We start from the raw sequence: 20023 nt of genomic DNA on the forward strand, positions 1-20023 counted from the left end.
TACATACTTGCTTAATATAAAGTATTTTTAAATCATGCTTGGGATGTTAGTGGATTTTTTTGGTAGCTTACATTAAAAATTCTCCAAAGCTGTAGGCTTTTTAAGCCCATAGTCTCTTTTCATTAGCAAGTTATGTGTATTACAGTTTACTGAGCGTTTTATTTTCTTTTAATTTATTTGAAAGGCCACCATACCTAATTTTAAAAGCAAAAATAAAGTTAATTGTATTTTATATTGAAGGCCTGCCATTTCTTGTGAATTGCTGCAATCTTTTTGCTCTGTTTCCAGGAAGACAACTTCAATAAATGTCAGATGTAGAATGCTGTGACATATAATGACATTGCTGCAGCAAAGCTTGTAGACTTGTCATGTGTGCCTTAGACCTTTGTCACCAAAACTATGTGGGGAAAAAATCTCCAGTGTGTTTTTAATTTATTTTTGTTTTATTTCCTCCCCAGAGTGATACCTTCTAGACACCATGCCTGATTCCTCTCTCTAATATATTAAGGTAAATGAAGACTGAAAAGATCAGTGTCATACCTGTAATAGTGTCGCCCTTGTTGAAGGAGATAGGCTTTGGCCTTAGAATTGTGATTGCTCTGCACTGAGTACTTATTCTGGAAGAGTAGTGTTTTGTTGATGTGTTTTTGTGGGTTTTGTTTGCTTGCTTGTTTTTTGTTTTCTTTGTTTTGTTTTTGTTTTCTGTGTAGTGGTGATTTTGTTTGGTTTATTTGAGGTTTTTCTGTACTGATACATCTAACATATGAGTTCCTTCAATTTCTCTGTATTCAATGTGTAATTACCTTTTAGGAATGAGAATATTGTGTCTTCTCAAAATTACATTGAAGTCTAGCATCAGTCACTAGGAAAAAAATCTCAGTGATTTCTGTCTGGAGAAGCAGTACAGACTTGGATCACAATTACCCCAAAATGCAGTGTATTCTGATGATATGTATAAATGCCTTAAGGGTCTATTTGATCATTTGTGAGGTCATCAAAGGAATGTGAATGACAACAGCCACCATTTAAATATCACCAGTGTTTTAGTATATCACTGTCCCACCTGGGGAGCTTTCTAAAAATAAGGGTGTTGTCTACTCTGGGGGCATCTGCCCATCTCAGAGAAAAAGCCTTTGCTTTCATGGAGGCTTTCAAGAAAACTGAGTTGAAAGTTATCCATCTTTTTGAAGTGTTCAGAACAAGGCAAGGCACTTTCCCCCCAACCTCCCTGAAGCTCCCGATTATTAGGTTTTTTTTTTCTGTTCAGTAGACTGTGTGTACCTATTACAGACCTGCTCACGTCCAAGATGCCAACCAGGAGCTAAACTGGTATGCTGTATCTGTCCTGCAAATGGACTTTTCAGGTTTCACACTGGTTTGGATTATATATTGTATTTGTCAATCGAGCATGCCATGATTACAGTTTTCCTCTCCCTTGTTGCATTGCTTGCCTATCTGCAAATGTCACAGTACCCACTTTCTTCTGCTGCAGAAAAATGAGCATAATGTAAGGCTGTCTTTCCTGACCTTTTTAATCATGACTTTACATGATTCTTTCCCTGTAGAGTCACCATGTTAACACTTGACTTTTTTAAAAGTGATAGTTGCATTTACTAATAGTTCCTATTTATACAGTCATTGACCTGCACGTAGAGGGGAAACAAGTACCTTCATTAAATAAAACCTTATTTGCACAATCCAGATGCCAGAATTTCCTATATAACTAACATTCCTTGACTTTCGTAATTTTCCATTCAATTTATTCTGCTAATTTGTTAAAATCTTGTTTCTTCAACTATTTCATCCTTGTTTCCAGAGCACTAGCAGTTTAAATGACTGTAAGAAGAGTAACTGTTTTGTTTCTGCCACACAAGAGGCAGATTCCCTTTCACCTTTTCTTTCATATGTGGACTTGTAAGTGTGCATAACTTCAAAGAACTTGCTTGCAGTGCAGTGACAATCTTGTGCTTAGTCAGTAGTAAAATTTTTAGCTGTTAATTATTTTAATTGTAAACTTTATTAAAAAAAATAGTTGAGTTCTGTTCATCAAACAAAAGGTATGGTATTAGCTTCTAGATTACTTTTAGGAATGGATGATACTGGAGAATGATGTAGAATAAGAATGTAGAATGCAGAATGAATATTCTTGTCATCTCCACAAATGAATGTGAGTTTTTCAAATCATATAAGGTGCCATGCTGGGGGGATTTAATTCCTGATTTGTATTTACTTGAGTGTCTGCATTGCACAGCTTAGATGTCTTTTGTCCTTGGACTCTTCACATACATGTGTATAAATAGCTTCCCGCAATGTTTACAGAAACTTTGTATGGCAGCCACATTCATGTGGAGTAAGGGTGGGATCACTGCTGTGCATTTAATACAACTGTTTCTCAGTCCTTGAGAATTTTGTCTTCCCTACTTGACTCATTTGTCTTGTCTTCTCTCCTCTCCCTGCAATTAAAAGACTTTGTTTTGTTTGTTTATTTTAAGTACCTATTATGAGTGCAAAGTCATCAGCTCAGCTTAGAATTAAAAAAAAAGCAAATCCTGGTGGGCAAAAGAGAGGCAGATCTCCACTGCACATTATCAGTGATGGGGGGCTTATATATGTCTTGGAGTTACAAATGAGTTTATGCATCTGTTTAATATAGTATTTTAAAGAGCAAGAGATAATGTACAAATTAAGAAAAAGTGTTCCGAGACAAAGGTAATTCTGTAAGAAAAGATGGAAGCAAATATGAGAGGAAAACAGGAAAACTAAGTAAAGAAAAAGGTTTTTTTTAATTTATAAATCTAAAGAACTGATGCTGCATCACAGATTAATTATGATCAGAAGGGACCTTTGTAAACCATCTAGTCCAAACCCCCTGCCAAGGCTGGGTCACTTCCAGCAGGTGACACAGGAACTCTTCTAGGTGGGTTTTAAACACCTCCAGAGAGGGAGACTCCATGACCTCCTGGGCAGCCTGTTCCAGTGCTCTGCCACCCTCAAAGTAAAGTTCTTCCTCACGTTGAGGTGGAACTTCTTGTGTTTTACTTTATGGCCATTGCTCCTTGTCCAGCCTCTGGGCACCACTGAAAAGAGGTGACACCCACCTTTAAGACATTTAAGTGCATTAATGAGTCCCTTCTCAGTGTTGTCTTCTCTGAACAGGCCCAGCTCCCGCAGTCTCTCCTCACAAGAGAGATACTCCACACCCCAAATCATCTCTGTGACCCTCTGCTGGGCCCTGGCCAGTAGCTCCTCTTCCTTGAAATTGCAGGGACTAGAACTGGACACAGCTCTCCAGATCTGGCTTCACTAGGGCCAAGTAGAGTTGCAGGATCAATTCTCTTGACCTGCTAGCCACACTCCTCCAAATGCTCCCCAGCATACCATTGGCCCTCCTGGCCCCAAGGGCACTGCTGGCTCAGGGATAGCTTGTCATCCACCAAGACCCCCAGCTCCTTCTCCACAGAGCTGCTCTGTAGGAGCTCAGCCCCCAGTCTGTGCTGGTGCTTGGGGTTATTCCTTCCCAGGTGCAGGACCCTACAGTTGCCCCTGTTGAACCTCATTAGGTTTCTCTCCAGCCAACTCTGGAGCCTACCAAGGCCATGCTGAATAGCAGCACAGCTTTCAAGTGTATCAGCTTCTCCCCACCAAGTTTTATTATCAGCAAATTATTCTAAATTATCCTGTAACATATCAAAATACATTGATCTTGCACCTCTGTAACAAAATATTTTGTATTTTGTCATGGAGCAATAACTAAAAGCAAAATAGTGCTGAAAGGAAAGAGCCAGAGGGAATTCTTTAAAACAAAGTACACGAATGAACGTTAGAGCCAGAGTTGCACAACAGTGAATGCCAAGACTAACTATTGCTGTGTCTATCAAGTTTGGGAATGTAAATGTTATGCCAAAAATGAAAGAAACCTTCACAAAGAAGTAAGAAATTTCACTGTTGCCAGAACTACACAGGAGTTCATTTAGATACATTGCAAAATCTCACCAGGGTAATTCATGGTGAGAATTAAAAAAATGTGAGAGTTGTAACTGTTCAAACTTTTGGAGAAAAATTATCATCTGAAGAGAAGTCTTTTGCTAAAGGCTATCTAATGAGCAAGCAGCTGAACATCAGTAAAGATTTTACCTTGAATATTTGACATGCACTGACTTCTTATGGTTCATTTCCCAGATACGTGGAAGTTAAGGATGAGCTTGGAAGACAGCAGGGATGTGATTGATAGGAGTTTTGTATTTGTCTGGCTCTGGTGGGTTTGGGGATGGTGCTTGTCTCTGCTTTTATGCCTTCACTTCTGGAACCTGGAATACTATCATACGATTTAGAGAGGAGGGCAGGATGGTTGTGCATAGCTGTATTTGATTTTTCTCCTCTAAAAGACAGACATGACTTTTGAAATTCACAGAGGAGAAGGTAAGGAATTTGGAAAGTTAGAACTTGAAATAACATGCAGGCAGCATTTCTGTCACATGGAACAAATTTTATTCCACAGTGGGTTTAGTGTAATATATGAAAGAAACCACCATTGCAAAACACTATTAGTGAGATTGTTCTTGGTTCTTTACGGGATTGCTCAACCTCCTCAATTAAAGTTGCTAGTCCACAATCATACCTCTTTTAACCTAATTCAGTATGTATGTGAAGTTGCATAAAGATGCTAACACACATGTAATGGTAGTTGGTGTGGGTGTAAATAGAACATTCACAAAAACTGTTCTGTGCCTTTTGGTACCTTATAGCTGATTTACACTGATATTGTAAATTATTGTTTTCCCACACCTGAGTCTAGTACATTTAAACCATAATTTGGCTTAACACAGAAATATAGCATGAGGGAGCAGGTGGAAGAGGGAGAACAAAATGTAGTACATTGGCAATTTGTAGTTATACTTCCCAGCTAATAATGAGTTTCCACTCTTCAGTGAACAGAGAGCAAGTGAACTTAAAAATTAAAAACTTTTCAACTGCTGAAAAACATGACTGCATCCACTAAAGAATAAGATCAAAGGAGATGCTTGGACTAGTCTCTCTCTGAAGGCTGCTCAGTCACAGCCTTGCTTGTGGATCACAGAGCTTTGAATCCCAGCTCAGTTCTGGCAGCTGGCAGCAGTTTATAAGGCTGTGTTTTAACCCTCCATCTGCCTTCCCCATGCTATCTTTGGTCTGGTTCCATGGTATCTCAAGGATTAGCTGTGTGCATACTCCAACAGCTTTGCATGTCTCTTGGCAATATCCGGCTTTAAACTTAATACGGTAGGAGGCCATTCTTCCCATTGCTATGCTTCTTATTTGTTTAGATTTCATGCAGTCACTGGATCTGCCACAAGCTTTAAATTCTTGCATGCTTGGTTGGCCAGTGAGAGCACGTGTATAACTTACTGATAAGTGACACATTTTTGTCATTGTTTCCAGACTGGTGTAGTTTGTTACGCCTGCCGTTTTGTGTTCAGTGGTAATCTCTTTCAGCTGTTGTATACTAATGTGTCTTAATAAACTATTCCTTCAGACAAAATACCTGAATAATTTCATTATGCTTGTATAAACAATTATCTCTGTTGTTTTAATGCTTATCTTTCTAAGCAGAGATGATAAGGCACAGTTGAGATGAGAAAGCAGTAAACCATTTTTCAGGGCTCAGAATGTGCCCATCATGTCCCTCACACCTGTGCCCAGCGAGGGTAATGACACAAGAGTCACCTAAGGAAGCTCAGAGTTGGCATTGCCTTAAAAATTTCCATTGTGCCAGGGTGTCTATGAAGTTTTATTTACTTGACTTTGTACTTCCCAGAGAAAAAATGGGTATTTGTCCAAAAGACAAAACATCTTCTGTGATACCCCGAGCTGCTATAAAGAGGTGCAGGGCACCACCAGGAATTTTGACTCTGATCTAAGAAATAAGATATATAAAAATTGACTTGTAATAAATATTCTGTTTCCATTTCACTTTCCAAAAGTCCTAAGAATGTAACACCACAAAAACTGAACTGAATACTGTCAATTAATTTTTGACTAGGCTTTTACTTAAGAAAAGCTTTGCTGTGACTCATAGGGTACTTAATCAGAATGAAACGTGTCAAGAAGCTCTTAACTCTTACTGATGTTGCCAATTGTTTTTCTAGAGCATGATTCTGTGCTTTAAACTTGATGACTTCTTGAAACACTGTTACAGTTTTAATTTGTTCAAAGTTATTTTAAGCCTGACAATGTCTCTTTCTAATTTGCATTTCTTCATTCCATGACATAACACTAAATAAATGCATTTCAGTCCTCTAACTTTTAAGAATAGATAAACTAATCTTCCCTGCCTTGGAATAGCAGTTTTTGGTTTAATCCTGAACATTCATGGTCACACTTTGGAAATGCCACTCACCTACTGTTAGCTCTTTCCAGAATGAAACTAGAAATTTAATTCTGAAATTTCTGAAACCATTAGCCCCTGGTCTTATACAACTGTATAAAAAAAAAAAGAAAAACCAAATGGTGCATAATCAACCAAAACACTATGTGTTACTCTAAATTTGTAGGCATATCAATTTGGACTCCACACAGGGTTTCCCTGCGCTTGGCAGATTCCCGTGGGGAATGTCCAGCTGGCGCCTGGCTGTCACAGTGGTGGCTGGTGGCCCTGAGTGCAGGAGGGAGGCTGGAGGGCAGGGATCACCCGTGCTGTTCGCTTTGGTGGCCACCGGGTGTCATTCTAGGAGCAGGCTTTGGCCAGCCCCGGAGCACCACTGTGGCAGCAGCGCCAGAGCCTTCAAGTGCACAGTGAGTTGCTTTGCACCAAATCAGTCTGTAAAGCAATGATTATTTACCTTCTATACCTATTTTTTTAATAATTATTCCAAAGTATAAACAGTATTTATTAACAATTTCCATCTCTGCATTCAGAATGTGAAACGCTGGGATGCAACAAAAATTACTGAGGGAATCAAAGGCATTTGTGTTGAGATGTTCTGTAACTGCTACACATGCAGCTAGGGAAAATTATGCATCTACACATCAAATTTGCATGAGCTTTAATACAGCATTGGTGAAGATGTTAATATATACATTTTAATGACTACTTCATGGGCAGTTGTTTTGGTACATAACCGATATTTTACAATGAAAGTGCAGGAAGAATGAGGAGGCAGAATGACTTTTAGACAGAAAAAAAATCTCTTTCCAGTTGTTTGGGGTTTTTTTTCCAAGTCATGTCCAATAGAGAGGGAAATCCTAGAAAAGGTCTACAGCACCATGTAAGGCACCAATATGGGCCTAGGTGGGTGTTACACTGAAAAAAGCATTCTGAATTCAGTGTTTAAAATATTGCTGGGCTTGTTTTAAATAATTTTTAGGAGGGGTTCATCTGGGAGTATGAGCAAGTGGGTGCACTGTATAACTTCAAGAACAGGAATAGTAGCATGAAAAGAGCATGTGAAGAAAAGGAGATGAAAGGTTTAATGAAGTGAAGTAAGGTCCATGGTACATGAGGCAATAAGGACAGATTTTGGTAGGGCAGAGATTTATGGAGCTTTAAAAGTGAAAATGTGAAACCTGAACTTAAAGCAGAACTACACTGGAAGAAAACTGGGCTGCAAACAGGAGTAGAAGTTAGGATATGAGAGAGCACTTTCAGTGCACTGTAATAAAGGGGAAAAAAAGGGATTGTTTTGTCCTAATAAATAAATCTGGACACCCATGTAGAATGCTACAAAATTGCTGAGAAATTATTCAGGAAAACTGGAAATGGATTCATAATGTGACTTTAGAAGTAATATATACCAGTATCTAAGGTAGTACTGGAATTATTTTTTCATGTTGCATATGATCTTTAAAAAAAAAAATCCCCCACCCCTTATGAAATGTTAGTTCCCATTTATTCCATTTGGCATTTATCCCTCAACAAAGATACTTGGTGTTTAAATTTTAAATATATTTGTAAATGATTATATAAAAAGACATATATTTCAGTGGTGTTTTTCCTAGGTTACACAGAGACCTGTCAACTCCACCTTGACCTACAGAATTAAAACAATTGCCCCTTTTCCTGTCACTATCTGCCCACATCAATTGTCCCTCTCCTTTTAATAAAATTCTTTTAGGTATTGGAAGGCCTCATTGTGGAAATGGTTTTGAACCGAAAGAGGACAGGTTTGGATTAGGTATTAGGAAGAAAATCTTTACTGTGAGGTTGGTGAGATGCTGGAATATGTTGCGTGGGGAAATTGTGGCTGGAAATCCCTGGAAGTGTTCCAGGCCAGGCTGGATGGGGCCCTGAGCAACCTAATCTGGTAAATGGCATCCCTGCTCATGGCAGGGATGGGGGTGAGTTGGAACTGAGTGATCTTTAAAGGTCTCATCCAACCCAAGCTGTTCTATGATTCTATGCCCAGTGGCTGTCAGGGAGCAGATATTTTTGGTCTTTTTGATAAGTGAAGAGCAAGTTTTATGAGTTTATATGATGTGGGAATTTTGGGGTGTTGGGTGGAGAAGGGCAGACACATTTGTCCTTCCTGTGGAGGCTGATGCTCCTCCTGGTGTCCTTGAGCTGAAATAGTTCTCATACTTAGAATTCCCGAACACAACTGGGTTGATTTAAAGACTTTTTCTGAAACAGGTGGACAACTTGTGATTGTCCAACAACTTTTGAGGTAAGTAAAATACAAACTTTGGAGTTTGGTTGGATCAGAAAAAGAAACATTTAGTTTTTTTCATTTCACTGTGGTTGCATTTCTAGTAGTGTCAGACTTTGAAAACTTGCCTCCTTTTGAGCCAATAGCTGTTTTAAAGGCTGCCACATCTACAGCCAGTAAGTTTTCTTGTGAAGGTACTTTACAAGTCACGCTCTCAAAGAAATTGTTTTCATTTGAGCTGTTTTTACATTAGAAAATTAGCCCCTTTGAAAACCCACATTTCAAGGAAGGTTTGTGCCCCTGTTGTTCTTTGTGCTTTGCACCATTACTATGTGTACCATCCTATCTGGGCATCTGCTCATACTGGGTTAATCAAGATGACTACTCTCTCATGTGGAGCTTTTTTTTCTCTTCCCTCTTTTCCCCCAAATTTCTCTCCAGGAAGAAAATTGTGTATATCATGTTCTGTATGTGTGTTTGAAAGGTCTTACATGCTACTGTGCAGGTGTTGAAGATGGCAAAGCCAAAGTGGCATATGAGTTTAATTCAGAAGAGACATTCCTTGCAATAGTTGGTTAGGTGAGGAAATGCTGATTTTAATTCAGGCCAGAATCTGCTTTCTGGGAATTTTGGACACCTTATGTATCAGGCTTTTGACGATTTGAAGGAAAAAGTCAGGAGACTGAAAACCAGCTGGATGGCAGCTGAAACAACTGTCATCTCTCAACAGCTGAAAGCAGCAAAACTGATAAACATACGAGTCAGGCAGGAGCATAATGTCAGTGAAACCTGAGGGACAGGAGGGTGAATCAGCCAGGTGTGTCTGAGCAGTTTAAAACACAATGGCACAGCAGCTGCCCCAGAACCTTTCTTGTGTTTGATACCATATTCCTCTGGTTCAGCTAGCTCATTTTAATTAAGGTCTGGAGTAATTTAAGTATTTCTTTGGCAAAAGCAATATGATCAGTGATTGTGAATGATCTTATTACTGCTATTTTCCGAGTTTTAGAGCTCTGTTAAAAATCACTTTGGGTAATTTCTAATAACTGTTTCAAAGATTGTCACTTCTATTGCCAATAAAGTTGCTTACTGGAATAATACCATCAAGAAAATACAAGCCACGTCCATTCAATGGCTACAGACAGATATTGGGGGTGGATTTCAGATTTTAAAATGCATGTTGGTGTTCCTGCTCCTTCCAGGGTTCTTAACATTTTAGAGTGTTCTGCTGGACGCATGCCACCTGTTTGGGAGTGAAAGCATTTGTCAGCTTGGTTTTGCCAGGGGTTATAACAACATACAGTTCACCCAGAACTGTTGGTGTGTCTCTCAACCACCTTTCCTTTGCAACAGAGTATTTATTGACATACACCTGCCTGAGGGAGCTTCTTCCCAGAACCTGTCACGGGCTGTACAATTCCCACCCAGACCCTTTGCAGGCTGATCCTTGACAGGAAACACTCCTTAGACCTGAAGCTCTTAAAGAATTTCAGTTTTCTTCTGATTCATCTCTCATTTTTCTCCTCCTACCCACCCTAGCTCTAGACAGGCTCAACAGTAAAACAAAAAGATCAATATATCAAATGTTTACAAACAGGATTTTAGGTAAAGGATTGAAAATAAAGATATTTGTGAAAAGCTTTAAACTAGAATTTTGTTTTATAGCTTAGATTCATAGCTGCCTAGCTTGCTTAATCTACTTTCAACTCCAGTATCAGTGCCAGGAATTCAGTGTGCTGTGACACCTTATTTCACAATGGTTGCAGTTGCTTCTGAATTTTCTTCCAGTGCCTATTTCTGCCTTAGGGGTAAATTTTAGGGAAGAGATGAATTACCATGAAAAAAATGACTGCCAGAAAGAGAAAAGCTGGATACTCCACAGTGATTTCTGCTTCCTCAACTGGTATGCAGTTTATTGGGACTTAAGTGAGGCACTTTTGAATGGTTGGATCCTAAAGAGCCACTCGTGCTTTAGCCAGTTCAAGGGATTGCACAGGAACTGCGTGCTTTTACTTAGTCGTTTCATTTATATTAAATGTCAGCACACACAAAACACATATTCTATGAAGTCTGTGATTTCTAAACAAGTACTGAGTTTGTCTTGTGAGTACATATGGTCTCATTGACACAGTTAACTGATTGTAGCCCCATATTGTTGGCTTAGATGTATCTATGAGATCTGGTCTTGTGTTCAAGTGTTTTTCCAGTGTGTTCTTAGTTCTGTATTAGGGAAAAAGGTTTTGTTTTTATTTTTATATCTTTTACAACATGTTATGCTAAACAGCTTGGGGGTTTGCAACAGATCTAATTATACTATTGTGTTCTTAACGAGACAGCAAAATGGTATGTTGCATACAGGTAGTAATTACTGGAAGACTTAAAGGATATATTTGAAAAAAAAGATTCAGTGGTAACTGCTTAAAATATTGTAGCTGCTGCAGAGTTTGCTTTTAATGTTAGGTTGGGTATATTCATACACAATACATCTAGTTACCAAGCCTGACTTAACCAGTAGTTGTCTTGCTTATGATGTTAAACTAACAAAACAGAGAAAAAATACCACAACTTTTTTGGGGTTTTGTTTCAATCTTGGTTATGTTTGTTTGTTTTTTGCTTCTTTTTAAAGGAATAATATTATTGAAAATCCAAGAACTACAGGGTTTAAATGTGTTGTCTTGAGCTGGGTACTGCCAAGCAGAATTTCACCATCCCTCTAATCCTCCTTTTTCCATGTGGAATATCTTTAGAAGATGGGGGGGAAAAAATATCTTAGTTTTACCAGAAGAGAATATTCTCCACAAATTCTCCTATATAGAGGCACAGAGAGAAACATCTGCTTCTTCCACAGTGATATCATCCATTTCTTGAGTAGCTATGGACCACAAAGACCACAGACTAAGGGAGGGAGTTTAGGCCCTGTTAAGTCTTAATTGCCATGTTTAGACACTGGTTTTCACTCAGGAGCACTGGAAAGTTAATCTTACCTTCCAGCTCTAAAAAACTTTCCTGTTTTCCTTCTGGTAATATGATTCTAAATTGAGACCCTACATCTGTGCATTCATGGCCTGATCTCTTCCTAAAAGACAGAAGTTTTTGTGATTTCCTTAACAAGAGAAAACTCTGCAGTTGTTAATTGTTGCATGGGTTGGGATGTTCCTGGTAATCCAATGTGGTGCAGTGTTTTGAGTACTGACCATTTTTAACTCTGCTCAAATATGTTTGAAAAAGAGTGTGTATTCACTGGTCACTTGAACCATGAAAATGCTTGAATCCAATGGTGACCACCTGTGCCTATTTGGAAAAATAAGAATAATGAATACCAGAAGATTAGCTCTGTCTTTCTGCCCTGTTTTGTAGTGTCAGGCACAAATAAGAAACTCTGATAACTCTTATAGTTAGAGCTGGTACTTGAGAGAAGTTAAAACAGAATTATTTCTCCTTCCACTGATTGATAGGACAATACTCAGGTCATGTAACTGAAGACTAAAGCATGGAGGTTTCTGCTTACTGGGAAAACAGTGTTTGGTGAAAGTCTTTCTCTCCAGGTATAAATTAACTAAAAGTTAGCTAAAAAACCTATGCAATAAAGTTCTATTCAGATAGTATATAAAATAGCTGCATTTAGTAATAATTAATACTGTGCAAATATTCCCAACAATTCACTAAGATATGAAAATCTCTGTAGTTTAAATATAACTTTGTATGGTCTTAGTTTGCTCCAGCTCTCTCCAAGGCTTTCACTTCTATCTCCAGCAAACAGCCAGGATCAATATGCACTCTAATATCATTGGATCTGCACTTCCAACACAGAAATTTACTGCTGCTTTGATGTGATTACAGCAATAATAAGAGATCAGTGTGCTTCATGGTTGTGCAATTCATACCTTCCATGGTTTATTTTGCCCTAATCCCACTAAGTGCTGTGCAATATTTGTAGAGAGTTACTGAGTGACTGGAAGGCAATGAGTTCAGTTACACCTAGCGCCATTGTGGAATTGATTTAGTTCTCTAGAGATGTTAAGAGAAGCTTCATTAAGGGTAGTGCAGATCTTCTTTGAGGGTTAATTGTCTAGCAACACAGAAATTCTGAGAGGCATTCATTTTTTCTTTTAGAAGATCACAGGTTCCTAATTAGTTTGTACCACCTCCTTTTTCTGTCTCTATTGGAATAATTACTCTAATTCATTATACTTACAAGGACAGAGTTTCATATTAATAGTTTCACTGACTGACTTTTTTCAAATATCTGTTAAAAATGGTATAAATTCTCTCAGCTTTGGCAGTTTTTGCAACAATCATGGCACATCCACAAGGTCAGCTATAACACTTTGGAAATGAGGCCTGGAACATTTCTTTAAATTGTGTTCTAGAAGTCTACAAAGAAATACCACATCTTCTTACCAAGTATTTTACTTAGCTAAGACTTGATTTTAGAGGCTGTAGCTGCCAATCATCCAAATGTGTGCATCCAAGGTGTGGAGGACCTAAATCTAATTCCAGAACTAGATGCTTTCTCCACATTTTAGCAAATCACTGATTTTTTTAAACTTCACGTATAAAGAAGTAATGTAATATCTAGGACAATGAGGATAGAGGAAAACTTGATCAAAACCTCATATAGAATGGTAGCTTCAATTTATGACATTGGAAATAGCAAAGCAAGTACACAATTAAATAGGGTTGATCAAGATTTACTTATTGAACCTCTTTGGATTTTTGGGGGTTTTTTATTAAATTCACTACTGGGATATTAAGAAAGAATTTGGGCCTTTAGGTTTTAGTATGCACTGACATTTCAGGAAGTTCTCTGAGACTTGAGTTGGAACCATACACATCTCATCTGATTTGCTTAGTTTTTGTTTGGGTTTTTGTGCATGTGTTTTTTTGTTTTCCTTTCTGTGATCACTTATGACTGAGACAATGTGTTATTCAATGCCATTGATTGTTCTATTAAAACAATTATAAGCTAGGTTTTGCTTTCTCCCATCTAATTTGCATCTGTGTAAAACATGCTTTTTCTGGTCTTTGCTGAGGAAATCCCAAAATCAGTGTTTTGGGAAAATAAGGGTCAAGGAGTGGGTAGACTTAAAGATTCTTGTGGGAGAGCGTAGATGCTGAGAAGGAACAGAATTATTGCCCTTTCTCTCTAGAAAGTTATTAAATTTTCAAAAAACATGGTGCATGCTTTGACTCCCTATGTATGTGTATTACTAATATAGAGTAGAAACCCACACAGTTGTCTTTTAAAATTAATTTTTGCAAATTCCCAATGAAGCCAAAAATCTATTTTGTTTCTTTGCCAGGAAGTAAATAGATAATTCTGCAGATTAAACTTTTATGAGTATGTTGGGATAAAAACTGGTTGGGTTTAGATGGAAGTTGAAACATGCATTCCCCCTAGTCAGTCGGGATTTGATTTTTTTCTGCAGGTGATTTAATTTGTATGACTGGTTGAAGAAACCTATGATATGACAATTTCAGATACAGGGAATCTGGAATTCAGTGACTTATGACTCTCAGAGTAAAGCACAGCTTTATATAGTAGTCTAGTTTCAATGCACTAAACCAGATGTGGAGCACTGAATTTGCCTACAGTTATTGCAGCCATTTAATTGATGGGATGGGTAGCTTGTTCCTGCAGAGCACAAAAGCAGCTGGCACCTGAGGACAATGGCACTGACACTTGTGTAGGGACAGGTAATAACACTGATTACATTTTGCACTCATACACAAATACCATACTACGCAGAAAAAAATAAAAAAGCTAAAACTCTCCCCAGGTCAGGTACCATTCCCTGTTAGTTCAGCTGTGTCCTTTTACAAGCTGTCTTTAGTGCTTTCATTGGTTGTGTTCTTAAAAGGCAAACACTGCTCCCTTTGGAGGCAGTTTCATAATCAATAGACTTCATTACAGGCAATGTTTTCCCTCACTTTGTTCATTTTATTAACCCTAGATGACTCTTGCAATCTCTCAGGAATCTAATCCCTAACTCTCTTTGGATCACTTCCATTCCCCACCCCCCACCTTATCCCACATAGTTTGGAGATACCACACAATGCCTCCTAGCAAAAACTTTGAGGAATTAACTTCTCTTTGCACTGTTGAACAAAGAGTGCACTTAATTATTCATCTGCTATACTTGCCAAAACTATGGCTTTTTTTTTTTTCTTTTTTCCTAATGAGTTTGTTTCCTATTCTCTTTTACTACCTGGTCTCATTAAGAGCCAAAAATATAATTTTTTTTTTTTTCAAATGTTTGGGAGAACAGAATGGTTCACAGGACTAGATTTGGAGAATGCAATAAACCCACAGCTGTGAAAGATGCTAGATTCCCAATTGCCTTCCTAAGCAGCACTTAAAATCTCTTTGAGATGAGAGAGATACAAAGGCTAAACTGATGCAATGTAGTGGAACACTAATTAGCCTTTTTCTTTTATATTCTTATTTGGATAAGTTGATGGAATGCATCCTTTTACAAGGACAAGATTATCAGGAAGTGATCCAATATTGATGTGAAGTGACATATTTTGATTTTTTTTCCTCAATACTGTAGGAAATAGGGCATGTATGCAAGGATTATCTCAACCCAATATGCCTCAGTTTATGGAAGATCCTTAAAAGGTGAATCCTGGTGTACTTTGACACAAAAATGCTGTGAGGAAGCTGAGCATTAAGCTATTTACTTTCCAATTAGAATATATTTATTAGTTTCATGGGCCAAAATATTTGCAGGAACATGTTGAAACTCTTGTTCTTTCTCTAATTTGCCATAAAACCATATCTCAGTATAATCTTATTCATGACTTCTGTTCTTTAATAGTATTTTTTCAGTTCATTGAAACCAGAAGCCAGTATATCTTTTCAGATGGTGTAACAGACTTCTCTGGTAGAAAACAGCTAAAATCAGAAACTGAAATCCTTGAATGTTCATCAAGATGGCACAAATTATGGGCCTCTCTTTATTTTGTAATGAGAATGTAACCATTGAACCCTGTGAGAGATAAGAGTATGAGAAAATTAAAAACCAGATTTCTTTAATTCTACTTGCTTTTGATCAGGTCAGAAAATGGCATAACCTATTTGTGTCCTGGCAGAGTAGGAGAAAACTCAGGAAATGAACATGAAAAATTATTGATAATGTCCGAAATATTGCATGGTTGCCACAGACCTATTGTGACTTTTTTTTCAGAAGAGGGCATGCAGCTGCCTTATTCAAATGTCAGACAGGGCCAAACCCCATAAACACTGCCCCTTAAAAGCAAATTTTGCAGCTTTTGACATAAAAGCAGCAGTAATTTTTGATTCTTGTAATTCTTTATATTGTTTCAAAAGCAGAATTTAGTACTGCAGAGGAATTAAAATAAACTCTCCCTGCTCACTCCATATTCTGAAGTACTCATATCCTGGGACCTGAAGGCATGATGAGCACAGGATTCTGCTTGTACTGTTCAGTGCCCTGGGTTATGAATATTTATTAAGAACCAAGCCTATTTCATAATTTACTGCTTTTTCAATGAACAGATAAAAGTCGAGGAGCAAAACTATAGTTAGTGTGATAAGGAGAACTATGAGTACCAAGTTTCTACTATACTCTCAATTAACTCCCAGTATTTCCTGCTAATTTCAGTTTCCCTCTTGCTTAGAAATATGGATAAGCCCTATCTTGCTCAGCTATTTTCTGATTTTTTTTTTCCAATGGGCAGGAAAAGGAAAAGGTTAAGTTATGCTTTTATTGTGGGATTTCATGCTTACACCATTATTCCAAAAAGTCACTTGTAAATTTCCTTCAAAGACCAATCTACCCTTCAGTGACTGAATTCAAAAGGTCACTCAAGATACTGTAGTAAGTAGGCTGTGTGCATTGATCCAGTTCATAAACTTGTACAAAATATGATTCAGTGTGCATGCTCCCATGAAATACATGATTAATTTTGTGGAAAATCTTCACCCTGAAATTAGAACACTGCTGTGTGATGCAGGAAAGAACATTTTATCTCTCTGTGGGCTAATCATTTATTTAGAACTTAGTGAAACATCTGTTTGAGGACAGCAGATGACCATGGCTCATCCAGCCATTGGATATTAGCATTTCTAAAGAGGTGGAAGCAGTTCATATTACAAAAAAGACTTCAAGCTGTTCCATGAATAAATAACTGGTACCACTTTTAGGTAGGTATCCCTCTTTCCTAATGTAGCTCTGAGAAGAACTTGAGCTTTTGAAATGGAGGAAAAAAACAAAAGAAGTGGGGAGGTTGAGAGGAAGAACTATTTGTACACAAGCTGTGATTCTGCTTGCTGATAACAAAATTGAAGACAAAGCTCTTGCAATACATGGGATTGAGTTGCATGACTGAAAAACATCAGAGCAGCTTTACAGTTCAGCACACAAAGTGAGAGACCATGGGATATGATCCAAAAAGCTTAGCTTGATTTTTTTTTTTTTTTATTCAATACCCATGGTTTACCTGCCTTTGTAATACTTTGTATATGTTTAGGTTTGCTAATGAATAGCTTTTTCTTTTCCCAATCCCTTTATGTAAGGTTTTTTCAGAGCCAGAGTAGTACACACAATTCTTTTTTACTGGATGAGATGAGTAAAAAACCCAAGCCAAACAATCAAAACCAAATAAAACAAAAGAAAAAATAAAAGGAAATAGTGGATAGTTGGATTATTTTATAGAGAACTAAGAAAACCCTTGTTGTTTCCCAGAAGAGATTCCTTTGTAAAACTGGACATACAGGTATGAATGTTCACAGAAACATCTGTGTATGGGACATTTGTGGTGGTCAGAAGTATATTTGGCATAAAAGACATAAATGGGAAGAACAGCAAAATGCTTTTTGAACATCTGAATTGCAAAAACACAGAAAGATTTTCTGAGGGCTTATTTGTTGTTTGTTTTCAACTCCCAGCTTTATCCAGACTATTATTTTTCTAGACTATTGCCTTACAGATAAGCATGAGTTCCAGAAGGGACAGTTATGATTCATTCCTTCTTCACAGACATTGGACTGTCACACAAGCCTTCTAGAGACTGCAGCTGATCACTTATCTTAGGCTTATACCACTTCTAAGGCTGCATCTATTGTAGTCCAAAGGGAGGAAGGCATTCATCTGCAAGCTTCTTCTTTAACAAGCAGCTTCTCTAGACCATTTTGAGAACTGGAGTATCAACTCTGTCCTTACAGCCCACCATTATAATTGAATGCTTCATCGTTCAAAGCGAGATGATAAATATCCTAGTTGTAATGTTACAGCACTTCTGATTGCCCTGCTTATCAGTGACTTTTGCTATTCCAGCTGATAGAGAAAGAGAAAAAAAACTTTAAATAGCTACACATTTTCAATCAAGTCATATCAGATTAAATAAATAGTTTTGAATTTTATTCAATAGGCATCATCACTGGTGACACTAGAAATGCAAACAAGTGCTCTGGCAAAGCTGATGAATGAGTCATGACTAGAAAAGTTTATTGGTTTGGTGGGGGCTTTTTGTTCTATGTGCCTTATATTAAACTGACTTTGTTTCTGTAATCACAAAAAATAATTTTTGTTTAAATTATTAGTAAGTATCAAGTATTTATACTACCAGGACATTGTTTTAATATCTCTATGCAGTCTGAGTCACTGGTAAACTGTCAGACTGAATTTTCAAAATATGTATTATAGAACAAAGTGGACTACATGTAGGAATCTTACAGACCTGTATCTCATCTCTCTGGTATTTCCATGTAACCCTCACTGTATACACTACTCCTTGCCGCATCACATGGTCTGGGCATACTGTATATTTTCTCAGGAAAATAGCTGAAAATAATTCTATAATTACAAGCTAAGAATGTGCCATCCACCCTCCACCTTTGTCATGAGTGCATTATATTCCAATTTTCCCTTGACTGCCAGAGTAATTTCTGTTGTCACTATGAGCAATGCATTAATTTCTCCTTTTAGATGAATTACTACAGCACTCCCCCTGTTACAAGGGGAGGATATGAGTCTGTGCATCCTTTAGCATTGGGGGACCCCAGATTTATATCACTATAAGAGGGAAGAAGGTATGTTTCTGTGAGAGGGCAGAGCAGCAGGAGCTGCTATAATAGTTAAAAAGAAGTATTCATAACAGTGCTAGGTATAAGAGTCAAGCCAATAAAAAGCTGAGCCCTGGCTCTGGATATAGAGAACCTGCACCTGACCAAGGAATTTCTGCCAGCAGCACAATTTGGTTTTCCTCTGTAGTCAGGAAGTTCAGGCAGCTGCATAATGATTACCTGAAATGCACACACTCTAAGGTGGCAGCTACTGTTGGTTGTTTCTTTCAGGTGCATCCAAGTAGGAAAAGTCAGTATTTGGGTTTCTCTGTAGCCAAACTGTAGATTTGCCACAATTTACTGTACATTTTTCTATTTTTCAGATAAATGCTGAACCCGAGAGCAGCGTATATGCTTTGGAAAGTACTTGAATAATAAGGTTAGTACTCCCTAGTGAATATTTGTAGGCCTATGTATAGTATCTGTGATTTTTCCTTTTTTCCCCAATTTGTTGTGGATTGTTTAGTTTTGTTTAATTTTAACACTCAAGAAATTATCCAAGCTAGTGGTTAATGCAGGTGCCAGCCCACTCTGCCCTGACAGAGAAGAATGCAGAGCTCTTGAGCTTTATAGATCCAGCTGTATCAAAGGAGCTCTCACTGTACATATTTGTGTAATACATGATTTCATATATGATGTATTTAAAGAAAACAAAATTTATATCCTTCTTTTTTCTCACCATTATTAATTTTATCTGGTTTTATCAAGGATTAGCAAAATATGAACCTGGAAAGGATTATCTCCTGCTTAGTTTTGAAAAGATTACTTCTCAGGAGAATACCTTAGAATTTTTTCACAGTCTATGAAACATACAGAAAATCATAAATTTTCTTTGGCAATCTTTTATTTGAACTGAAGGAAAGTAAAATAAAGATAATTTAAATGGAAATAAAAAAGAGAGAAAATGGTGGTCTGATGGGGTTTAATGGAGAAAGCAGACTAAAATGTTTGCTTTGCATTAGCTAAAATAGATTTCCTGACTGTTCCCATACAGTTGTCTAGTTGTGTTCCTTTTTGAGAAATTTTTGCCTTTCAGATTGGATATTGCATATTTAAATAAATATTTTAAAAAATGGAGCTGATTTAGAAAATCTTACCTTGAACAAACAGCCATAATTGGCTTCATTCTCTCTCATGCACTTACCAGCTTCTTTTTCTTTTATTTTTAGCTCTTAGATGGCTAAGCTGCCAAAAGTATGCACATAACATGTCCTGATTCTGGGTTTTTTGAAAGTAATATTGCATACAACTAATATTTTGGCAAATATTAAGTTTTAAAACTTTTCATGCATCACCCCAGTCTAATATCTAA

Source organism: Lichenostomus cassidix, chromosome 4 (genome assembly GCF_008360975.1).
Source record: "Lichenostomus cassidix isolate B80296 chromosome 4, HeHo_3.0, whole genome shotgun sequence".
NCBI lineage: Eukaryota > Metazoa > Chordata > Aves > Passeriformes > Meliphagidae > Lichenostomus > Lichenostomus cassidix.